Source organism: Erinaceus europaeus, unplaced genomic scaffold (genome assembly GCF_950295315.1).
Source record: "Erinaceus europaeus unplaced genomic scaffold, mEriEur2.1 scaffold_626, whole genome shotgun sequence".
In the NCBI taxonomy this organism is placed as follows: domain Eukaryota; kingdom Metazoa; phylum Chordata; class Mammalia; order Eulipotyphla; family Erinaceidae; genus Erinaceus; species Erinaceus europaeus.
The window spans coordinates 11,673-34,495 of NW_026648015.1; the positions used below are offsets into that span (position 1 = coordinate 11,673).

A 22,823-nucleotide genomic window follows, 5' to 3' on the forward strand; every position below is an offset into this window, starting at 1 on the left:
TCACAGTACCTGCCATCATGCCTGGTGCTCCCATGTTGTGTTAGGGCTCAACACCAAGTCTGCAAGCATGGTGATGTGATGTGCACTCTACTGGGGGAGCAAGCTCTGGACCCCTTCGTTTATTTATTTTTATGGATAGAGCACTACTCAGAACTTCTGTATGCTGGGGATCAAACTTGGGGCCTCCTGCATGTGTAGTATGCAGTTTACCACTAACCTATCTCTCAGTTAAATGCTTACAATTTTGAGATAGAGACCTAAGCACAGATCTACTATCCACTGAACTTGGCTTGCTGTATCTGTGTTGCTGTTCAGTGGGGCCAGGAATCAAGCCCAGGGACTCCCATATGTAAGGCATGTGCAGAGTGACTCTTCGAACAGTTGTTAAGTGATTCTACTAAATAAATCTTATCTGCAGTGTCCTGAGAGGTGGTACAGTGTATAATACATTGGACTCTAAAGCATGAAGTTCTCAGTTTAATCTCTGGCATTGCATAATTCACAGTGATACTCTAGTTCTTCCCTCACACCTTTCTCTATAATCTTCTGGTAAAGCCTACCTTGAAGCACATGCAGAGCAATGTCTTTGTTTTTTATCTGGGAGCGTTCTTGCTGGCATTCAACTACAAGCCCTGGAAAATTACCAAGACCAAAGGGACTTCCCACAAGGCAAACTTAAACAGAAGCAAGATGTTTAAGACAAGGAAACATGAATCAGGAAATTACTACAAAAGATTAAGAACATTTTAGATTTAGCAAGCTTTAGAAATGATACCTAAGGGAGCCAGAAGGTAGCACAGTGGGCTAAGCCCACATGGCACAAAGAGCAAGGACCGTTTAGGATCCTGGTTCAAGCCCCCTGCTCTCCACCTGCAGAGGAGTCGCTTCACAGGTAGTAAAGCAGGTCTGCAGGTGTCTCTCTGTCTCTATTCCTCTCTATCTCCCCCTTCTCTCTCAATTTCTCTCTGTCACTATCCAATAACAAACAAAAAAAAAGATACATAGATTGCTTTATGGAAAACTGGGAATTGTTATGCAAGTACATACATAACATAACTTTTTTATTCATAAAAGAGAATGAGAGCATCATTATGGTACATGCAATGCCAGGAATCAAACTCAGGACCAGAAGGCGGCTCAGGGGGTAAAGCACATGCTTTACGTAGCATGTGGCTGGGGGTCTGATCCTGGACACCGCAAGTGAACACCACAGGCAGGCAATGGGAGGGACTCCGTGCATAGAGGAGCAGTGCTTTGCATGTCTCCCTCTCTTAAAGGATACAGAATGTAGACTGGCGGGGAGGCTTCTCAGCTGTCCCATGCAGGTGCAAGGTTCTGGGTGGGATTGATCCCCAGGCACAATATTTGAGAAAAAATTTTTTAAAGTCTTTGTATTACTTAAAAGATGTACAGTTAAGAGAACAATATTACCATGATTTTTTTCAAAAAAGCCAATCTGCAGCCCTGGAGGCTGGCACAATGGTTGGAGCTTTGGACTCAAGCATGAGGTCCTGAATTCTACCACCAGCATCACATGTTACAGACTGATGCTACAGTGTTTTCTCTCTCTCTCTATCTCTCTCTCTTTCTTCTCCCTTTCTCCCTCACTAATAAATCTTTTAAAAGAGCTCCAGCATATGTAGAAAAAGGGTTCAGACAGACCTAGGATCCAACACATGCAAATCCTGACCTCTTACCACTGAACCACCTCCCAGCTTGCATTAACTGGTTCTTTAAAAGATTTTAATTATTTATATGTGTACATATATTTTATAAACTTTTTTTTGAAAAAATATGGTACACTTCATGAATTTGTGTGTAATCCTTGAGCAGGGGCCATGCTAATCTTCTCTGTATCATGCCAATTTCAGTATATGTACTACCAAAGCTAGGACTATATTATAATCTTATTTAAAAAGTGTTAAGAGATGGAGACAGTTGGAGTCGGGTGGTGGCACAGCAGGTTAAGTGCACATGGCGCAAAGCTCAAGGACTGGAGGAAAGGTCGTGGTTCGTGGTTCGAGCTCCTGGCTCCCCACCTGCCGGGGAGTCCCTTTACAGGTGGTGAAGCAGGTCTGCAGGTGTCTGTCTTTCTCTCCCCCTCTCTGTCTTCCCCTCCTCTCTCCATTTCTCTCTGTCCTATCCAACAACAACGACATTAATAACCACAACAATGTTAAGCAACCAGGGAAACCAAAAGGAAAAATAAATAAAAATTAAAATAGAGTGGAAAAGAATAGAAAAGAAAAAAAAAGAAAGGGAGACAATGAGACCTTGGTGACAACAACAACAAAAAAATAAAATAACCTATTTATACTCTAGAATTCAAAATGGCTAGGGCAGTGGATCTGTAGGCATTAAGTCCTGAATTCAATCCCCAGCATTGCATGTGCCATAGTCATGCTCTGCTTCTCTTTTTGGTATTAATAAGTAACATTTTTTTTCTTTTTTTTAATTTCCTTTTTTTTTTTAAACCACAGTTCCTGTCCGGTTCCTACCCAGCTCCAAGATTGGCTCCTGCCTGGCTCTGCCCAGCTCCTATTGCAGCTCCCACCTGCCAGTGCCCTGGCAGCCCTGTTGTGTGCAGGCGGACTGCAGTCCCCCCAGGACTATCCTTGCAGACACAAGAGCCCCAGGCGCCCCCCGCCCACCCCCCATGGCACAAGGAGCCCAGCCAGGCCCAGGCCTCCTGAAAGGGGTAGGGGGTGGGGGGCGCTGGGAGTGGCCTCCCCGGACCAGCAGTTTGCAAAGTGCCAGACCCTCAGCCCAGACCCAACCCGCAGCCTGGCAAATGGCTCAACAGGGGTTCCAGCCAGCCAGCATGGGGCACAGCTCTGAAATGCATGTCTCTTCGAGAGACAGAGGCAGAGAAAACACTCCAGTTCTAGAAGTGTGAGGAGATCCCCCAACCTGGACCCACACCCCGCACCCAGGCCTTCACCTTAGTCTGGGAGCCCGGTTGCCCCAGGCCAAACTCCAGGTTCAGGATTCCAAACAGCAGTCCCCCGAGGACCTCGTCGTGGGCCACACCGAGGAAGGACAGCGGACGCACATTTCGATGGGCGGGCGTGTGGAAAGTTCTCTGGGCCTGGCCACTCCCGAAGCCAAGGCAGGCTGGTGGGTTCCACCGGGGTCCCCTCCTGCCCGGGCGGTTGGGGTGGGCGGGAGGCTCACTGCCTGGCCTCGAGCTGCCCGGGCGGGTCCTCACCCTCAGGGCGCTCGGAGCCGCAGGCATGGACATGCTGGGCGAGGCCCTGGGACCCCAGGACCCCTCTCCTGGCTGGAAGGAAAGGGAAGGCCGGCTGCCCAGACTCTCCGACGGGGTCCCTGTGCTTGCGCTCCTGGAAGCCGAAAACAGCAGGATCTGGGGCGCGCAGCCACCCTTCCAGGGTGTCCCTGCCCGGGGTGTGGGGTCTGGGGACTCGCGCACACCTCCCCCGGGTGCACCCCTGCCTGGGGTGCGCATGGCCGTTATCCGGGGACTGCCCCGCTCAAGGCCGCTGGATCCTGGGGGTTGGGGGGGGCGCAGCCACCTCTTCGGGGTGTGCCTGGCCCGGGGTAAGGGGTCCAGCAGCGCTGGCGCCTCTGTGGCTGTACCCCGACTTCGCCCCTCCCCCCACCCAGCACCTTCCTGGGCGGGCGCGACACCCAAGCCTTCCAGGACGGGTGGCACCGGGGGCCACTTACTTGGAATTGGAGGAATGGCAGTAGATGGGCCGAGCACGATGGACATGGCCGCTGCTGTCCAGCACAGCACCGTCATGACTCCCCAGCAGTACTTCCACGCCGGGAGCCTCCGCACAGTCGTGGCCTGGCACTCAAGTCTCAGACCCGGGCCCCAGCGCTGGGGCCTATGGGTGCGAAGCAACTCAACGCAATGTGGCGTGGGGGCGACGGGGCCTCAGGGCGAGGGCCGCAGGGCTCCATGGCGCTGAGCTGGACGCAGCTGGGACAAAGAGAAGAAGAGAAAAAGGGAAGACAGGGGGAGAGAAAGATAGACACACCTGCAGACCTGCTTCACCTACTGTGAGGCCAGGCCCCTGCAGGTGGGGAGCTGGGGGCTCGAACCAGGATCCTTACGCTGTGCGACCTGCGATAAACCCGCTGCGCCACCTCCGAACTCCCTTTTTTTAATGTTTTATTTATAAAAAGGAAACATTGAGTAAACCATAGGATAAGAGGGGTACAACTTCCAACAACAACAACAACAATAATAACTACAACAATAAATCAACAAGGGCAACAAAAGGGAATAAATAAATAAAATAAAATATTTTTTAAAAAAAGAGGGGTACAACTCCACACAATTCCCACCACCAGAACTCTGTATCCCATCCCCTCCCCTGATAGCTTTCTTGTTTTTTAACCCTGGGAGTATGGACCCAAGGTCATTGTGGGATGCAGAAGACGGAAGGTCTGGCTTCTGCAATTGCTTCCCCGCTGAACATGGGCGTTGACTGGTTGATCCATACTCCCAGCCTGTCTCTCCCTTGTCCTAGTGGGCAAGGGCTCTGGGGAAGCAGAGCTCCAGGACACATTGGTGGTGTTGTCTGTCCAGGGAAGTCTGGTCAGCATTATGCTAGCATCTGGAACCTGGTGGTTGAAAAGAGTTAATATACAAAGCCGAACAAATTGTTGACCAATCATGGACCTAAGCTGGAATAGAACAGATATAGTGTTGAGGGGATTCTTAAGAAATTCTTTAATAATTTTAAAATAGGCACAGGTGGTGGTGATCTCAGTTGAGCATGCACATAACCATGACTAAGAACCCAGGTTCAAGGCCCCAGTGCCTACCTGCTAGGGGGTGGGGTTAAGCTTGACAAGCAAGCAGAGCTGTACGTGTCTTTCTCTCTCTCCATTATCTCCCTTCCTTGTATGAATTGCCTTGTTCTAGCAAATCAAAATTTAATTGTAAATACAAATTCCTTAAAAATAATCTAAGCGAAGTCAGGAGGTAGCACAGTGGGTTAAGTACACCGGCTCTCAAACTACAGAGGGTTTCCTTCACAGGCAGTGAAGCAGGTCTGCAGGTGTCTATCTTTCTCTCCCCCTCTCTGTTTTCTCCTCCTCTCTCCATTTCTCTCTGTCCTATCCAACTACAAGGACATCAATAAGAACAATAATAACTACAACAATAAAATAACAAGGGCAACAAAAGGGAAAATAAATATTTTAAAAATTTAAAAATATTTTTATTATCTTTATTTATTGCATAGTAACAGCAGAAATCAAAAGGGAAAGGGGAAGTAAAGAGGGAGAAGAGAGAGAGAGAGAGAGAGAGAGAGAGAGAGACCTGCAGCACTGCTTCACCATTCACAAAGATTTTCCTCTGCAGGTGTGGTGGGGACTCAAATCCAAAATAAATTTTAAGAATCTAACTCAACTCATTTTGTGTTGATGGTGTTAGGGTTTAGAGACAGACTTAAGTTTGAATAAAATCTAGAGACAGGATGTAAAGTTCAAAATCTCAGAGCCAGAAAAAGAAATACGGCTTTGCCCAGACCCATCCCTGCTACCTGCAGGATGAGACTGCGTGAGAGGAGGACAAAGCAGTAGGAATATAATGTCCCTTTGGAATATATATCCCTTGGAATATAATATCCCTTTGGAATATATATCCCTTGGAATATAATATCCCTTTGGAATATATATCCCTTTGGAATATAACATTTTAAAAATAGGCCTACTAGCTATCTTCAAAACAGAGACCCCAAATCTTCATCTGCAATATTCCAGCCTTTAGGTTCATGATGGGTCAACAATTTGTTTGGCTTTATATGTCAACTCTTTTTTTATCCACCAGGTTTCAGATGCTACCAAGATGCCTACTGGACTTCCCTGGACAGAAGACTCCACCAATGTGTCCTCCACCAATGTGTCCCCACTTCTCCAGAACTCTGCCCCACTAGGGAAAGAGAAAGACAGACTGAGAATATGGATCCACCTGTAAACACCCATGTTCAGCATGGAAGCAGTTACAGAAGCCAGACCTTCTACCTCTGCACACCATAATGTCCCTGAGTCCAATACTCCCAGAGGGTTAAAGAATAGGAAAGCCATTGGGAGGGGATGGGATACTGAGTTCTGGTGGTGGGAATTATACCCCTCTTATCCTATGGCCTTGTCAATGTTTCCATTTTATAAATAAACCTTTAAAAAAGAATAGCATATATAGATAGTTGTATGCAAAAAAATTAGTGGAAACTTCTTTAAAAGCAAAAAAAATAGGGGCAGGTGGTGGTGCACCTGGTTAAGTGCATACATCATAGTGCACAAGGACCTGGGTTCAAGCCCCTGGCCCCCTACCTGCAGGGGGAAAACTTCACAAGTGGTGAAATATAGCTACAGGTGTCTCTATCTCTTTCCCTTTCTATATGCTCCTCCCTTATCAATTTCTCTTTCTATCTAATCAATCAGTCAATCCAGACATAGATAATTAAAAAAAAAAGAGGCATCACATGCAGAGAAACTCCCCTCTCCCTCTAAGCTGAGGGGAGACATTTTCAGAGTTTCTTCTGGCCTAAACAAAGTGCTGGGTGAAGATTTTGCCTCTTATTTTGTATTTCCTCTCACCTATAAAGGAATGCAAATGGGACAGTGGGGTAGGTGGGGGTGCACTGGGTTTAGTGGACATAGTATAAAAGCACAAAGACCCATGCAAGGATCTTGGTTGGAGGCCCTGGCTCCTCACCTGCAGAGGGACACTTCACAAGCAGAGAAACAGGTCTCTATCCCTCTCTATATACCCCCTCCCCTCTCAGTTTCTCTCTGTCTTAGCCAAAATAAATAAGTAAATGAATCAATAAATATATGGCTGCCAGCACCAGTGGATTCATAGTGCTGGCCCTGAAACCTGGTGATAAGCCCAGAAGCAAGAAAGAAAGAAAGAAAGGAAAAATAAACGAAGAAAGAAAAGCCAAGAGAAAAAAGGGGGGAGTCAGGCAGTGGTATACTTGGTTAAACACACAACAATGCACAGGGACATGGATTCAAGCCCCTGATCCTCACTGCAGGAGGAAAGCTTCAAAAGTGACTAAGCAGGGCTGCAAGTGTCTCTGTCTCTCCCTCCCTCTCTCTCCCCCTTCCATCACATCTCAAGTTATGGCTGTCTCTATCCAATAAATAAAGATAGTTTAAAAAGAAAAGAAAATTAAAGAAAGGAAAAAGTTAAGCTACTAAAAACAGGCTTTCCAGAAGCAGTTTGTTTCCACTCATGTGCTCTGTAACAGGGGACCTCAAAAAAGAGCTTTCTTATTTCAAATGCCAATTTGATGTAGACTTCTGTCATGTAAATTAATTTTTCTATTATTATCTTTATTTATTTAATGGATAGAAACAGCCATAAATTCAGAGGGAAGGTAGGTGATAGGGAGAGAGACAGAGACACCTGCAACACGGCTTCACCACTCAAAAAGTTTTCCCCTTGCAGATGGGGGCCAGGGGCTTGAACTTGGATCCTTGTGCACTGTAACATGTGTGCTCAACCAGGTGTACCACAATCAGGACCCCAGGACTATTTAAAATAGTATCTTGCCAAAAAGCAGTTAGCAGTCACACTCCAACGAGACTGTTCTAGCATCAGGAAACACTTGTAAACACCCCACAACCCCACACACACATGCACAGACAGGCTCCAGGGGGCAGAGGAAGCCAGTCTGACCTGGGAGTGAAGTGGGCAGGGCATACATGTGCCCTGGATCCTTCCACCTCAGTGGGCCCCCTCCCCTCCTCTTTCAACCTTCTCAGTTCAGATGACAGATTTACAAGCAAGATAAAGGGACCAAGCCAAGAAGGAAAGGAAGATAATCGAATATTAACAGGGGTTGGGCTGTAGCACAGTGGGTTAAGCACAGGTGGTGCAAAGCACAAGGATCAGCCTAAGGATACCGGCTAGAGCCCCCAAATTTGATTCCTTAATAAACCAGCCCCCCGAATTCCTTAATAAACCAGGCCCCCAAATTTGATTCCTTAATAAACCAGGCCCCAAAATTTGATTCCTTAATAAATCAAAGATACAGTAAGCACATTCAGTAATATTACCTTAATATCATGGACTTCATATCCTACCCTGTGGTCAGTGACACTATTCTGGGTGAAATTGTAGGTCTGGATTCTTTCTGACTAGGTTCTTGTTCCAACCTGTGCAGAGATAGAAAGGAATTCACATTTTAATATAATTACTATCTTTACTACAATGGAAAAGGCACCGCAAATTCTTTTCTAAGGATTTCTATTTCTGAACGTCAGGCACATACAATTGACAAAGAGCAAGAGTGGAAGGAATTTAATTGTTTAAGACTCTTGTTTTCTCAGGTTTACTTATGGAGTAAGAGTGTTTCTTTTTCTCTTTTTTTTTCTACCTGAACTACAAATCCACTGCTCCTGCAGGCCATCACCCCCCCGCCTTTTGTTGTTCTTTTTGTTTATCATTGTTGCTGGATAGGACAGAGAAATTGAGGGTGGGGGGGAGACAATGAGTGGGAGAGAAAGACAGACACCTGCAGACCTGCTTCACCACTTGTGAAGTGACATCCCTGCAGGTGGGGAGCTCAAACTGGGATCCCAACCCCTATCCTTGAGCTTTGTGCCATGTGCGCTTAACCTGCTCGCTGCACTACCACCCAGCACCCAATAGTGCTTCTTCAGTAGTTCCAATTCCAATCAAAGCCAAATTATCAGTGATACTGGGAGGAAGAGGTAGAGTGGATAAAGTATAGGTTTCTCAGGCATGAGGTCCCAAGTTCAATCCCTGGTGCCACATATACCAGAGTAACATGCAGATTCTCCCTGCTCCTCTCTCTCTCATTAATGAATAAATAAGATCTTTAGAACAAAAGAAAAGTATCTCTGAAGATGGGTAGGTTGCACCATGGAAGAACTTAGAGCTTCTAAATTTTAGGTCCTGAGTCCAATCCCAAGCACTGCATATGCTAGAGTGCTGCTTCTGTGCCCCTCTACCACCTTTTGTAATTCATTAAATTAAAATAAATAAAAAACTATATTTTACCCTCATCAGTCCGTTCTCCAGCAAGTTTACTAATGTGTTAACTCAAATTTTTCCTCAAGCTATTTCTATTCAGGATTTGTATCATAACTGTCTAAAGAGAAAATTGGTTTAAAGGTCATTTTTATGAAATTTTTTATGGAAATTAAGATACTTTCAAGTTTTAAAATGAAACATATTATTACAAAAATTTATTACAAATCCCTATGGGTTCAGAAATAAATATCTCTGCCAAAACCATACTGCAAAGTGCAAGGACCAGTGGAAGGATCCTGGTTCTGGCCCCAGCTCCCCGGACCTGCAGGAAAGGTACTTCACAAGCAGTGAAGCAGGTCTGCAGGTATCTGTCTTTCTCTCCCCCTCTGTCTTCCCCTGCTATCTCCATTTCTCTCTGTCCTATCCAACAACAACAACATCAATAACTACAACAATGTTAAACAAGGGCAACTAAAAAGGGAAAATAAATTAATTCATTTAAAAACACCATACTACTGATAGAGTCTAAGGTCGAGGGACAGGAAAGGGTTTTCCCCCCACTTCATTTTCTCTATTTCCTAGATTTTGAATTACATATGTATGTAGTTTTATTCAAATGTATAAGTTCTACTAAAGTGTATGTATCATTTAAATAAGCAAAGTATGTATACTCTTGTTCTCTTCAGATTGTATAAATCTTTTGCCTCTTAAGTGAGCAAAGTATCATAATATTTTAAATTATAAAAAAGTAAAGGCTGCCGGGAGTCGGGCTGTAGCGCAGCAGGTTAAGCGCAGGTGGCGCAAAGCACAAGGACCGGCATAAGGATCCCGGTTCGAACCCCACCTCCCCACCTGCAGGGGAGTCGCTTCACAGGCGGTGAAGCAGATCTCCAGGTGTCTATCTCTCCTCCTCTCTCCATTTCTCTCTGTCCTATCCAACAACGACAACAACAATAATAACTACAACAATAAAACAACAATGGCAACAAAAGGGAATAAATAAATAAAATAAATATAAAAAATAAAAATAAATGCTGCCACTGTCTGGGAGATTGTGCAGTGGATAAAGCTTTGGGGTTCTTAGGTGTGAGGTCTCAAGATTGATCTCCGGCATCAGATGTGTCAGAGTGATGCTGCGGTTCTCCTTCTTCCTCTCCCCTATCTCTCTCATTAATAAATAAATCTTTACAAACAAAAGTAAAACCTGAATGGGGTTGAAAGAGAATTTTGGAGTTGGAAGCCCAAAATAGCCATGTTTTTGAGTTATTTGCAGTAAACCTTGTAGCATTTTAGGAAAAGTGGGCTGCATAACAGTAAGCATTATAATAACTGTCACAAGTCACTTTGATTTAGATATCTTAGTTTTCCCTACTTTTGGCCTTTCCACTTTCCCTACGCTTGTTTTAGCCTGCCGTAGTGTAAGTGACAGTGCAAATAATATATTTATCCCTTGCCTGCGATGGTCTCAGATTGCAGAGGAGCATCAGTAGGTAGACTTGAAGATAGGAATTTGCATTTAAAAACCACTACTTCTTAGCAAACCCCTTCTGGCACACACACAGAGAGCCTAAACATTCAAGTTATTTCTTATTCACAGCGGAGTATATTTTCTATATGTCCTGAGATTTTTACTTGGTCAAGAATAATGAAAAAACATTTTTAATATAAAGAAACCTTTTAAAAAGTTTTTTTTCTTTTTGCTTGGTAAGAAAGAAAGAAATGGAGATGGAAAGGGGAGATAGAGTGGCAAAAGAAAGTGAGACACATTAAGATACTGTTTCACTGCTTGTGAAGCTTCCACCTGCAAGTGGGGATCAGGGGCTTGAACCTTGGTCCTCTCACACTATAACATGTGCACTCACAAAGTGACCTTTACAAAAAGATGAATATATTGATGTATTTTAGTACACCAGAGTTTCATACTTACATCAGTGTTTCATACTTACATAATTCTACTGTTGTCAACAGTTGTTTTCTCCTTTTAAATTTAAAAATGAAAAAATGGGGTCCAGGAGGTGGTGTAACCAGTGGAGTGCACATGTTACAATGCACAAGGACTAAGGTTCAAGCCCAAGATACAACCAGCTGAGGAGAAGCTTCACAAGTGGTGAGGTAGCACTGCAGGTGTCTCTCTTTGTCTCCCCTTCTAGATCTTCTGTTCCCTCTCAATTTCTATCCAGGAAATAATAAATGAATAAAATATACAGGGGGCCAGCAGTGGTGCATCTGGTTAAGCACACAAATTACAGTGCATAAGGAACCAGGTTCAAGCCCTTGGTCCTAAGCTGCAGGGGGTAGGGGAAGCTTCACAAGTGGTAAAGCAAGGCTGTAGGTGGTTCTCTGTCTCTCTCCTGTTCTATCTCCCCCTCCCCTCCCTATTTCTCTGTCTCTGTCCAATAATAACTAAATATATTAATATATATAAATGAAAATTGACTTTAAAATTTTTAAAAAATGAAATAGAAAAAGTGGGATAAAGAGCATGTGAGAAACATCACAGTACCTGCCATCATGCCTGGTGCTCCCATGTTGTGTTAGGGCTCAACACCAGGTCTGCAAGCATGGTGATGTGATGTGCACTCTACTGGGGGAGCAAGCTCTGGACCCCTTCGTTTATTTATTTTTATGGATAGAGCACCACTCAGAACTTCTGTATGCTGGGGATCAATCTTGGGGCCTTATGCATGTGGAGTATGCAATTTATCAATAAGCTACCTCTCAGTTCAATGCTTATGATTTTGAGATAGAGACCTAAGCATAGATCTACCATCCACTGAACTTGGCTTGCTGTGTCTGTGTTGCTGTTCAGTGGTGCCAGGAATCAATCCGAGGGACTCCCATATGTAAGGCATGTGCAGAATGACTCTTCGAACAGTTGTTAAGTTATTCTACTAAATAAATCTTATCTGCAGTGTCCTGACAGGTGTTGCAGTGAATAAGACATTGGACTCTCAAGCATGAAGTTCTGAGTTTAATCTCTGGCATTCCATAGGTCACAGTGATGCTCTAGTTCTTCCCTCACACCTTCTCATTAATAAATAAATCATTTTTTTCCTTTCCATTTTGTTGCCCTTGTTGTTTTAGCATTATTATGGTTATTATTATTGTTATTGATGTCATTGTGGAGAGGACAGACAGAAATCGAGAGAGGAGGGGAAGATAGAGGGTGAGAGAAAGATAAGACATCTGCAAACCTGATTCACCACTTATGAAGAGACAACCTGCAGGTGGGGAGCCACGAACTCAACCCAGGTTCCTTGCACCAATCCTTGTGATTTGCACCACCTGCACTCAACCTCCTGCACTACCACCTGACCCCCACCTTTCTTTTTTTCTTTTATTTTAATGTACATATATATATATATATATATATATATATATATATATATATATATATTACCTGCATTCTTCTGGTATTTTACTGTCGACACGTCTTTCTCTATAATCTTCTGGTAAAGCCTATCTCGAAGCACATGCAGAGCGATTTCTTTGTTTTTTTTTTATCTGGGAGCGTCCTTGCTGGCATTCAACTACAAGCCCTGGAAAATTACCAAGACCAAAGACAGATGGGAGTTCCCACAAGGCAAACAAAACAGAACCAAGATATTTACGACAAGCAAACATGAATCAGGAAATTACTACAAAAGGTTAAGAACATTTTAGATTTAACAGGCTTTAGAAATGATACCTAAGGGAGCCAGAAGGTAGTACAGTGGGCTAAGCCCACATGGCACAAAGAGCAAGGACCGTTTAGGATCCTGGTTCAAGCCCCCTGCTCCCCAGCTGCAGTGGAGTCACTTCACAGGTAGTAAAGCAGGTCTGCAGGTGTCTCTCTGTCTCTATTCCTCTCTATCTCCCCCTTCTCTCTCAATTTCTCTTTGTCGCTATCCAATAACAACAAAAAAAAAGAAAGAAAGAAAAATGATACATAGATTGCTATATGGAAAACTGGAAATTGTTCTGCAAATACAAACTATTGTATTTAATGTGGAATGTAAAACATTAATTCCCCAATAAAGAAATTAAAAAGAAAAAGAGAGAAAGAAAGGAAGAAATGATACCTAGCTTAAGATGTAATAACTGTTGACTCACCTGTAAAGAAGGAGGTTAACAGGCGGTTAAGCAGTGCTGTTGGTGTCTTTCTCTCTACCTCCCCCTACGATCTCAGTTTCTCTGTCTTTATTCAATAAACAAGTAAAGTAAAATAAATCTTGAAAAAATACTTGTAAATGGTTGCTCTGATACTGATATCTTGAGGTGTTTCCTATATGAAGGCTGAATGTAGCAACACCTATTGATGAGGATGATTCTTTCTCCAAGTTCTGCCTCCCAATCCCACCCCAGCACATTCATTTACTTTGAAAGATCAACAAACAGCAGGGTATTGTGACCCAAATGTATATACACACGTTGTCTGTCTCAAGGAGAACTAAGTCAGCTTGACCGACTTCAATCATCAATACAGAGATGTTGAAAATAACATGTTTATATAGAGAGACCAATGCAAAGAAGCTACCCAGTGTCTTAAAAAAATTATAGTGACTGTTCTTTCCTTTGCCTTGGTTCTAAATTTGTTGAATTTGGATTTTAAATGGGCCTGGCCTACTGTTGAGTCCAGTTACCCGCCTAAATCTAGGCGCAGGTTGTCTGTTTCTTAAAAAGAAAACATAGCATAGCATGTGGCTGGGGGTCTGATCCTCCACACTGCAAGTGAAAACACAGGCAGGCAATGGGCGGGACTCCGTGCATAGAGGAGCAGTGCTTTGCATGTCTCCCTCTCTTAAAGGATACAGAATGGAGACTGGCAGGGAGGCCTCTCAGCTGTCCCATGCAGGTGCAAGGTTCTGGGTGGGATTGATCCCCAGGCACAATATTTGAGAAAAAATTTTAAAAAGACTTTGTATTATTTAAAATAAGTACAGTTAAGAGAACAATATTACCATGATTTTATTCAAAAAAGCCAATCTGCAGTCCTGGAGGCTGGCAGAGTGGTTGGAGTTTTGGACTCAAGCATGAGGTCCTGAATTCTACCTCCAGCATCACATGTTCCAGACTGATGCTATAGTGTTTTTCCTCTCTCTCTCTCTCTCTCTCTCTCCTCCCTTTCTCCCTCACTGATTAATAAATCTTTTAAAAGAGCTTCAGCATATGTAGAACCAGAGTTCAGACAGACCTGGGATCCCACACATACAAATCCAGATCTCTTGCCACTGAACCGCCTCCCAGGTTGCATTAACTGGCTCTTTAAAAGATTATAATTATTTATATGTGTGTACATATATTTTATAATCCTTTTTTTGAAAAAATATGGTATGCCTCATGAATCTGTGTGTAATCCTTGAGCAGGGGCCATGCTAATCTTCTATGTATCATGCCAATTTTAGTATATGTACTACCGAAGCTAGGACTATATTATAATCTTATTTAAAAAGTGTTAAGAGATGGAGACAGTTGGAGTCAGGCAGTGGCACAGCAGGTTAAGCGCACATGGCGCAAAGCTCATGGACCAGAGGAAAGATCGCCGTTCTAGCCCCTGGCTCCCCACCTGCCCGGGAGTCCCTTCACAGGTGGTGAAGCAGGTCTGCAGGTGTTTGTCTTTCTCTCCCCCTCTATGTCTTCCCCTCTTCTCTCCATTTCTCTCTGTCCTATCCACCAACAACGACATTAATCACCACACAATGTTAAGCAACAAGGGCAACAAAATGGAAAAATAAATAAAAATTAAAAGGAGTGGAAAAGAATAGACAAGAAAAAAAAGAAAGGGAGACAATGAGACCTTGGTGACAACAACAACAACAAAAATAAAATAACCTATTTATACTTTAGAATTGCAGAATGGCTAGGGCAATGGCTCTGTACGAATTAAGTCCTGAATTCAATCCCCAGATTTGCATGTGCCATATTCATGCTCTGCTTCTCTTTTTTGTATTAATAAATAACATTTTTCCTTTTTTTAATTTCATTTTTTTTTTAAAAAACCGCGGTTCCTGCCCGGTTCCTACCCAGCTCCAAGATCGGCTGCTGCCTGGCTCTGTGGGGCTCCTAGTGCAGCTCCCACCTGCCAGCATCCTGGCTGCCCCATTGTGTGAGTAGGAAGACTGCAGTCTCCCCAGGACTGTCCCCACAGACACAAGAACCCCAGGCGACCCCTGCCCACCCCCCACCACACAAGGAGCCCTGCCAGGCCTAGGCCACCGGGACGAGGGGGGTTGGGGGTGGGTGTTGGCAGTACCCTCCAGGACCAGCAGGTTGCAAAGTGCCAGACCTTCAGCCCAGACCCAATCCACAGCCCGGGCCCAGGGCTCAACAAGGGTTGGAGCCAGCTGGCTTGGGGCACCCCTCTGAAATGCATGTTTCTTCTGAGAGAGACAGAGGCAGAGAAAACACTCCAGTTCTAGTAGTGCGAGGAGACCCCCAATCTGGACCCGCACCCCGTGCCCCAGCCTCCTTCACCCTAATTTGGGAGCTTGGCTCGCCATGTTTCCCCAGACCAAACTCGAAGTTCAGGATTCCAAACAGCCGTCCCCGAGGACCTCGTCGTGGGCCACACCGAGAGGAAGGACAGCTGGTGCACATTTCTGGTGGGCGGACACACGGAAAGTTTTCTGGACCTGGCTGCCCCTGAAGCCAGGTTGGTGGGTTCCGGGGTCCCCTCCTGCCAGGGCGTTTGGGGTGGGCGGGAGGCGCACTGCCTGGACTCCAGCTGCACTGGCGGGTCCTCACCCTCGGGACACTTGGAGCCACCAGCACTGACACGCTGGGTGAGGCCCAGGGACCTAGGACCCCTCTCCCGGCAGGAAGGAAAGGGAAGGCCGGCTGCCCAGACTCTCCGGCGGGGTCCCTACGCTCGCGCTGAAAAGCAGCAAGATCTGGGGGCGCACAGCCACCCTTCCAGGGTGTCCCTGCCAGGGGTGCAGGGTCTGGGGGCTCGCGGACACCTCCCCTGGGTGCGCCCCTGCCTGCCGGGGGTGTGCATGGCTCCATCTCGGGGAGCGCCCTGCTCAAGGCCGCTGGGTGCTGGAGGTTTGGGGGGGTGCGCAGCCACCTCTAAGGGGTGCGCCTGTCCCGGGGTACTGGGTCCGGGGGTGCTGGCCCCTCTGCGGCTGTACCCCGACTTCGCCCCTCACCCCACCCAGCAACTTCCCAGGTAGGCACAACAACCCAGCCTTCAAGGGCACAGGAACCAGGGGCCACTTACTTGCAATTGGAGGAATCTCACTAGATGGGCTCCAGCACTATGGACCTGGCCACTGGCTGCTGTCTGGCACAGCACCTTGGGGAGTCCCCAGCAGTACTTCCACACGGGGACTCCGCACAGTTCTTGCTGGGCGCTCAGGGCGCAGGGCCCAGGCCCCAGCACTGGGGCCTATGGGTGCGACACAATGCGGCATGGCTCAATGCTGCCTGGGGGTGATGCGATGCTATGCTACTCAATGTGACAGGGGGTGACAGGGTCTCAGGGCCCGGGCCTCAGGGCTCCATGGTGCTGCTGTGGATGCAGCTGGGACAAAGGGAAGAAGAGAAGAATGGAAGACAGGGTGAGAGAAAGATAGACACCTGCAGACCTGCTTCACTGCCTATCTTTCTCTCCCCCTCTGTCTTCCCCTCCTCTCTCCATTTTTCTCTGTCCTATCCAACTACAAGGACATCAATAACAACAATAATAACTACAACAATAAAACAACAAGGGTAACAAAAGGGAAATAAATATTTTAAAAATTAAAAATAAAAATATTTTTATTATCTTTGTTTATTGGATAGTAACAGAAGAAATAAAAAAGGAAATGGGAAGTAAAGAGGGAGAAGAGAGAGAAAGAGAGAGAGAGAGAGAGAAACCTGCAGCACTGCTTCACCATTCACAAAGCTTTTCCTCTGCAGGTGTGGTGGGGACTCAAATCCAAAATAAATTTTAAGAATCTAACTCAACTCATTTTGTGTTGATGGTGTTAGGGTTTAGAGACAGACTTAAGTTTGAATAAAATCTAGAGACAGGATGTAAAGTTCAAAATCTCAGAGCCAGAAAAAGAAATATGGCTTTGCCCAGACCCATCCCTGCTACCTGCACGATGAGACTGCGTGAGAGGAGGACAAAGCAGTAGGAATATAATATCCCTTTGGAATATATATCCCTTGGAATATAATATCCCTTTGGAATATATATCCCTTTGGAATACAACTAAAATAGGCCTACCAAGGATGTGACTATAACTTAATTTGGGTTAAAAATAGAGTAGAAAAAAAGGAAAAATTTTTTTCTTTTAAATTATTATTCCCAAAGCGAACCTCCTCCCCCTCACCCCCCCCATAACCAATCCCGGGGGACCACCTCCTAGCAGGCTCCTCTGCTGAGCTTCTTTCTTTACCAAGATTCCTGTCCCACCAGGGAGTATCATTCATTCTAAGTCTATTCCCTTCTGAAACCTCTGGCCTTTTTTCTTTCTAAGTAGCCACCCCTCCCCCACATAGATAATTAAATAATAAAAAATAAACAAATAAAAAACTCTTTCCTTTAACTGCTCTTTTATTACTGTTCTTTTTCTTGTCTTTTTCTTTTTTCTCTCTCTCTCTCTTTTTTTTTGTGGCTTCCAAAGCCACAGACCCCATCCCCTACATCACCAAACAGTGTGCTTTCACTGAATTCACTGATACACGTTTGGGAATTATTTTTGGGATGAAATCTGACTCAGAGTGGACTCTCACTATGAGTATCTCTGATCAACTTCCCTTCCTCCTTTAGCTACCCCTAGAATATACAGTGGATAATAGATTTGTATAATTGTCTATCCCAGCTATCCTTGTCTAGTCCTGAGGTTTTTTAATTATTATTTTTCTTCTTCTTTCTTAACAATCAGCTACCTCTGCTCACGAGGTTTGAGGTAATCTGGGACAGGGTGTTTTTTTTACCCTGCTCTATTTTATTATTAATATTATGTAAAGGCATATATCTTCCGCCCCCCCTTTAGGTTGATCAGAATTAACTCTTAGGGTATCTTTCATTGCTAGGGTAATGGGCATCTTATCTATTGTGGGAGGAACTTGTCTCATTACTCCTACCTCCTCTACAGACTCTCGCCTTCCTCCTCCTAGCTAATTAAAAAAATTAAATTAAAAATAAAGTAATCAAAAAAAACTTTCCTTTCACTGCTCTTTAATTACAGCTCTTTTTTATCTTTTCTCTTTTCTCTCTCTTGTTTCTTTTTTTATCTTGTCATAAACTTCTTCCTTCCTTCTTCTTTGCCTTTATGAATTTGTGAATTATTTTGGGGAAGAAATCTGACTCAGAGTGGACTCTCTATGTGTCTATCTCTGCTCTAGTTCCCTTTCCGCTCTTGTTACCCCTAGAATATACAGTGGATAGTAGATTTGCATAACTGTATATTCTTGCTATTCCTTTTTTTTACTCTTTCTTCTTCACTGGGATTTGGTTACTATTTTTTCACAGACTGGAGATATTGTTTGGCTAACTGGTAGTGATTAAACTGCTTCAATACTTGCTACAGTTGCTATTGTAATTCCTGAGGTTGGTGAGTGCAATTGTCATAAAGGTATTTAGTACAGTGTTAATTGTACTGAAGACACAACAAAAGAGGAATAACAGAGCATAAAAAAGAAACACATTAAAAATGGGTAGATCAAAAACAAATAAAACTGCTACTTCAATGAATGAAGACAAGAGCCCAGAAGAAACTACAAATCAGCCAGAAGTAACCATAGATAAGAAAAGGATACAAGCAATAATAAACTTATTAATGACAGAAATGAAAACAACTTTAGAGGAAAGGAATGGCACCATTCAGAAAACAAGTTGAGACCCCCAAGGAAAATACTGATTATCTTGAGGCAATTAGAGAACTGAAACCTCAAATAGCTCTAATGAAGAAAAAAGCTGAGGCAAGGGAAAGCAGACTAACAGAAGCAGAAAACAGAATTAGTCAGACAGAGGATAAGTTAGAGAAAACTAAGAAAGAGGTGAAAGAGCTCAAAAAGAGACTGAGAGACACTGGAAACAACAACAGAGACATATGGGATGATCTCAAAAGAAGTAACATTCATTTAATTGGCCTGCCAGAGGAAGAAAGAGAGGAAGGGGAAGCAAACATTCTAGAGGAAATAATAGAAGAAAACTTCCCAGACCTGAATAACAGAAAGGACATCGAGATTCAAGAGGCCCAGAGAGTTCCAAACAGATACAACCCAGACCTGAAGACACTAAGACACATCATAGTCACTATGAGAATAAGTAAGGATAAACAAAGGATCCTAAAGGCTGCAAGAGAGAAACAAAAAGTCACATACAGGGGAAATGCCATAAGATTATCTGCAGACTTCTCCAATCAAACTCTAAAAGCCAGAAGAGAATAGCAAGATATCTATCGAGCCCTGAATGAAAAAGGGTTTCAACCAAGGATAATATATCCTGCTAGACTTTCATTCAAACTAGATGGAGGGATCAAAACCTTCTTAGACAAACAACAGTTAAAGGAGGCAACCATCACCAAGCCGGCCCTGAAAGAGGTTCTAAAAGACCTCTTATAAACAAGAACATCACTATAAATACTTGCAATATATCAGAGCAAACAAAAATTTTTATTTGAACAATGGCACTACAATACATTAAATCCATAATATCAATAAATGTCAATGGTTTAAACTCACCCATCAAAAGGCACAGAGTGGGGGATGGATCAGAAAGCATAACCCAACCATATGCTGCTAGCAAGAATCACATCTGTCACAACAAGATAAACACAGACTTAAAGTGAAAGGATGGAAAACTATCATACAGGCTAACGGACTACAAAAAAGGGCAGGAACTGCCATTCTCATCTCAGACACTATAGATTTTAGGTTAAAAAAAGTAACAAAAGATAGGCAAGGACATTACATAATGATTAGAGGATCAATCAGCCAAGAAGACATAACAATTATTAACATCTATGTACCCAGTGAGGGGCCATCTAAATATGTCAAGTGCTTACTGAAAGAATTTCAATAATACATCAATAATAATACAGTAATAGTGGGAAACTTCAATACACCACTCTCACACTTAGACAGATCAACAAAGCAGAGAACCAACAAAGATACAAGAGAATTGAATGAAGAGATAGACAGACTAGACCTCTTGGACATTTTCAGAGTCCTTCACCCCAAAAAACTGGCATACACCTTCTTTTCAAATCCACATAATACATACTCAAGGATAGACCACGTATTAGGCCACAAAGACAGGATCAATAAATTCAAGAGCATCAAAATCATGCCACGTATCTTTCAGACCACAGTGGAGTAAAACTAACATTTAACAACAAACCGAAGATTATTAAAAGTCACAGAAGTTGGAAACTAAACAACATTCTCCTTAAAACTTTCAGGAAACAGTTAGTACCCATACTTCTTAAGCTTTTCCATAAGATTGAAGAAACAGGTATAGTCCCTTCCACCTTCTATGAAGCCAACATCACCCTGATACCAAAAGCTGATAGGGACAGAACAAAAAAGGAAAACTACAGGCCAATATCTCTGATGAACATAGATGCCAAAATATTAAACAAGATCTTTGCTAAGATTTGCTAATGAGCTGAACTTGGATGGGAAAGGATGGGAAATTGAAAACCATAGTAAATATTAAAAAGAAATGTTTCTGAGTGGAGCCAGACATGTTCATTCCTACTAGAACCTGGTTTAAAAATGACAAGCTGAGAGCGGACCCCAGAGAGCCCTGCACCGCCTCCTAGTTGCCATCACACCCTGGGAGGAGCTGCAGCTGCAGCAGCTGGCCCCAGTCACCATCATGGCAACCATGAGCAGAGTGGCCTAGACCCAGCAGCAGCAGGCCGCTCCCGCCCTCAGCACCACCGACACCAAGCCTGGTGCCACGGGTAGTGGCACAGGGAGCGGCTGCCCAGGCAGCCTCATATCGGTGGCGCCTGCTGGCAGGGACAAGAAGATCAAGGCAATGAAGGTTATGGGAACAGTAAAATGGTCAATGTAAGGAGCAGATATGGTTTCAACAACAGGAATGAGCTGAAGACCTTAAGTGCTTGCTTTTTGCCCCTTGACCAGATAACCAGAACTATCTGCATTATCTATGCAGCAAGGGGGTTTTTATTATTTTTACCTAAAGATGTCTCTTTTTGGTAATGTCAAACATGTTTTTTTTTTTTTTTAAAAGGCCTGGTTTTTCTCAATACACCTTTAAAGGTTTTTAAATTGTTTCATATCTGGTCAAGTTGAGATTTTTAAGAACCTCATTTTGAATTTGTAATAAAAGTTTACAACTTGATGTTTTTCAAAAAAAAAGGCAACAAGCTGCAAGCATCTGTTAATAAAGGTCTTAAATAAAAAAAAATGACAAGCCATCTTCTGTTTCCCAAGGAGAAGACTGCAAAAGAGACCTTGGTTTTACATTTTTACTAAATTTGCCATATAAACATTTAATTATATATAGTTGAATTAATTTAAAAATCTACTTTAATCTTAAATATGCTAATTATAGAAACTGAAAATCATGTATTAATAATCACACTATGAATCCCAAAGTATGTGTTTTCACATTTATTGAAAATATTTTATTAAAGATGTCCAGAGGGGAGTCAGCACCATAGCAGTCTAGCAAAAACCAAACAATGCATACATAACATTCCTCACTTCCATTGATGCTATAAAACAATAATAATTAAAAAGTTATAGTACTGTAACAAAACCAATTTACAGACCAACAAAACAAAATTGAAATTCCATAAATAAACCCCTATGTGTGTACTAATAAAGGACTAAAACCTTTTCAGTGGGGGAAAAGAAGGCCTCTTCAATAGCTGATACTGGGTAGTCAATTGCAGAAAAATGAATCTGCACCAGCCTTTAACACCATATGCCAAATTAACTCAAAATGGACCAACGACCTTGTTGTTAGAACTGAGACTAAAAAATATAGAGAAGAAAACATTGGTGAAACACATCCACAATTTAACATCAGGCTCTATATGGAGACTCATCACACTATGGGTAAGCAAAACTAAAATAAGGTTAAATTACTGGGACTATATCAAATTTAACAGCTTCTACACATTAAAAGAAAACTACACACACACACACACACACACACACACACAAAGGTAACCCGGAAATTGGGAGAAGATACCTGGATGTCACAAAACTGACAAGAGACTGATCACAAATGACAATAAATCAATCACATGACTCAACAATAACAACAAAACAAACCCATTATTAAATCACTAATAAAAATAGGGAAAAAAAACAAGCAATGTTCCTCCCTCACCAAGTGTATAGAGAACATGTTTACTTTAGTATTTGTGTTAAGCTAGCTAAGCTAAACTCTTTTCTAAATATACTACAGAATGAATGTGGAGCTTCAGAAAGTTACTAAGAAGGTAGCTAGCAGATAGTGTGCTTCTGTGTTTTTATAGATTTTTTTCTCTTGCTTTCTTTAAATTAGTGATTTAATAATGATTAAGAAGATTGTGGGATAAGAGGAGTACAATCCCATACAATTCCAGTCACCAGAGTTCCCTATACACTCCCCTCCACTGGAAGGTTCCCTAATCCTTATCCCTCTGGGAGAATGGACAAAAGATTTCTTCTTTTTGCCTCCAGGCTTATAGCTGGGGCTTGGTGCCTGCACTACAGTCCACTGCTCCTGGAGGTCATTATTTCCCATTCTTTTGTCCTAGTTGTTACTGCTGTGGTTATTGTTGCCATTGCTATTGCTGTTGGATAGGACAGAGAGAAACAGAGAGGACAGGAAGACAGAGACTGAAAAGGAGAGCAACACCTACAGTCCTGCTTCACCACTTGTGAAGTGACCCCCCCACAG

The 22,823-nt window shown here is 43.3% G+C and overlaps 2 non-coding genes across 2 annotated transcripts; both read right to left on the reverse strand.

The window, feature by feature from the left end:
* Window positions 1-1,788: 1,788 nt before the first annotated feature.
* LOC132536579 (U6 spliceosomal RNA) lies at window positions 1,789-1,895 on the reverse strand. Its single transcript, XR_009548099.1, has one exon. It is a non-coding gene; the product is annotated as a U6 spliceosomal RNA (small nuclear RNA).
* Window positions 1,896-14,284: 12,389 nt separating this feature from the next.
* Window positions 14,285-14,391, reverse strand: LOC132536580 (U6 spliceosomal RNA). Its single transcript, XR_009548100.1, has one exon. It is a non-coding gene; the product is annotated as a U6 spliceosomal RNA (small nuclear RNA).
* Window positions 14,392-22,823: the final 8,432 nt, after the last annotated feature.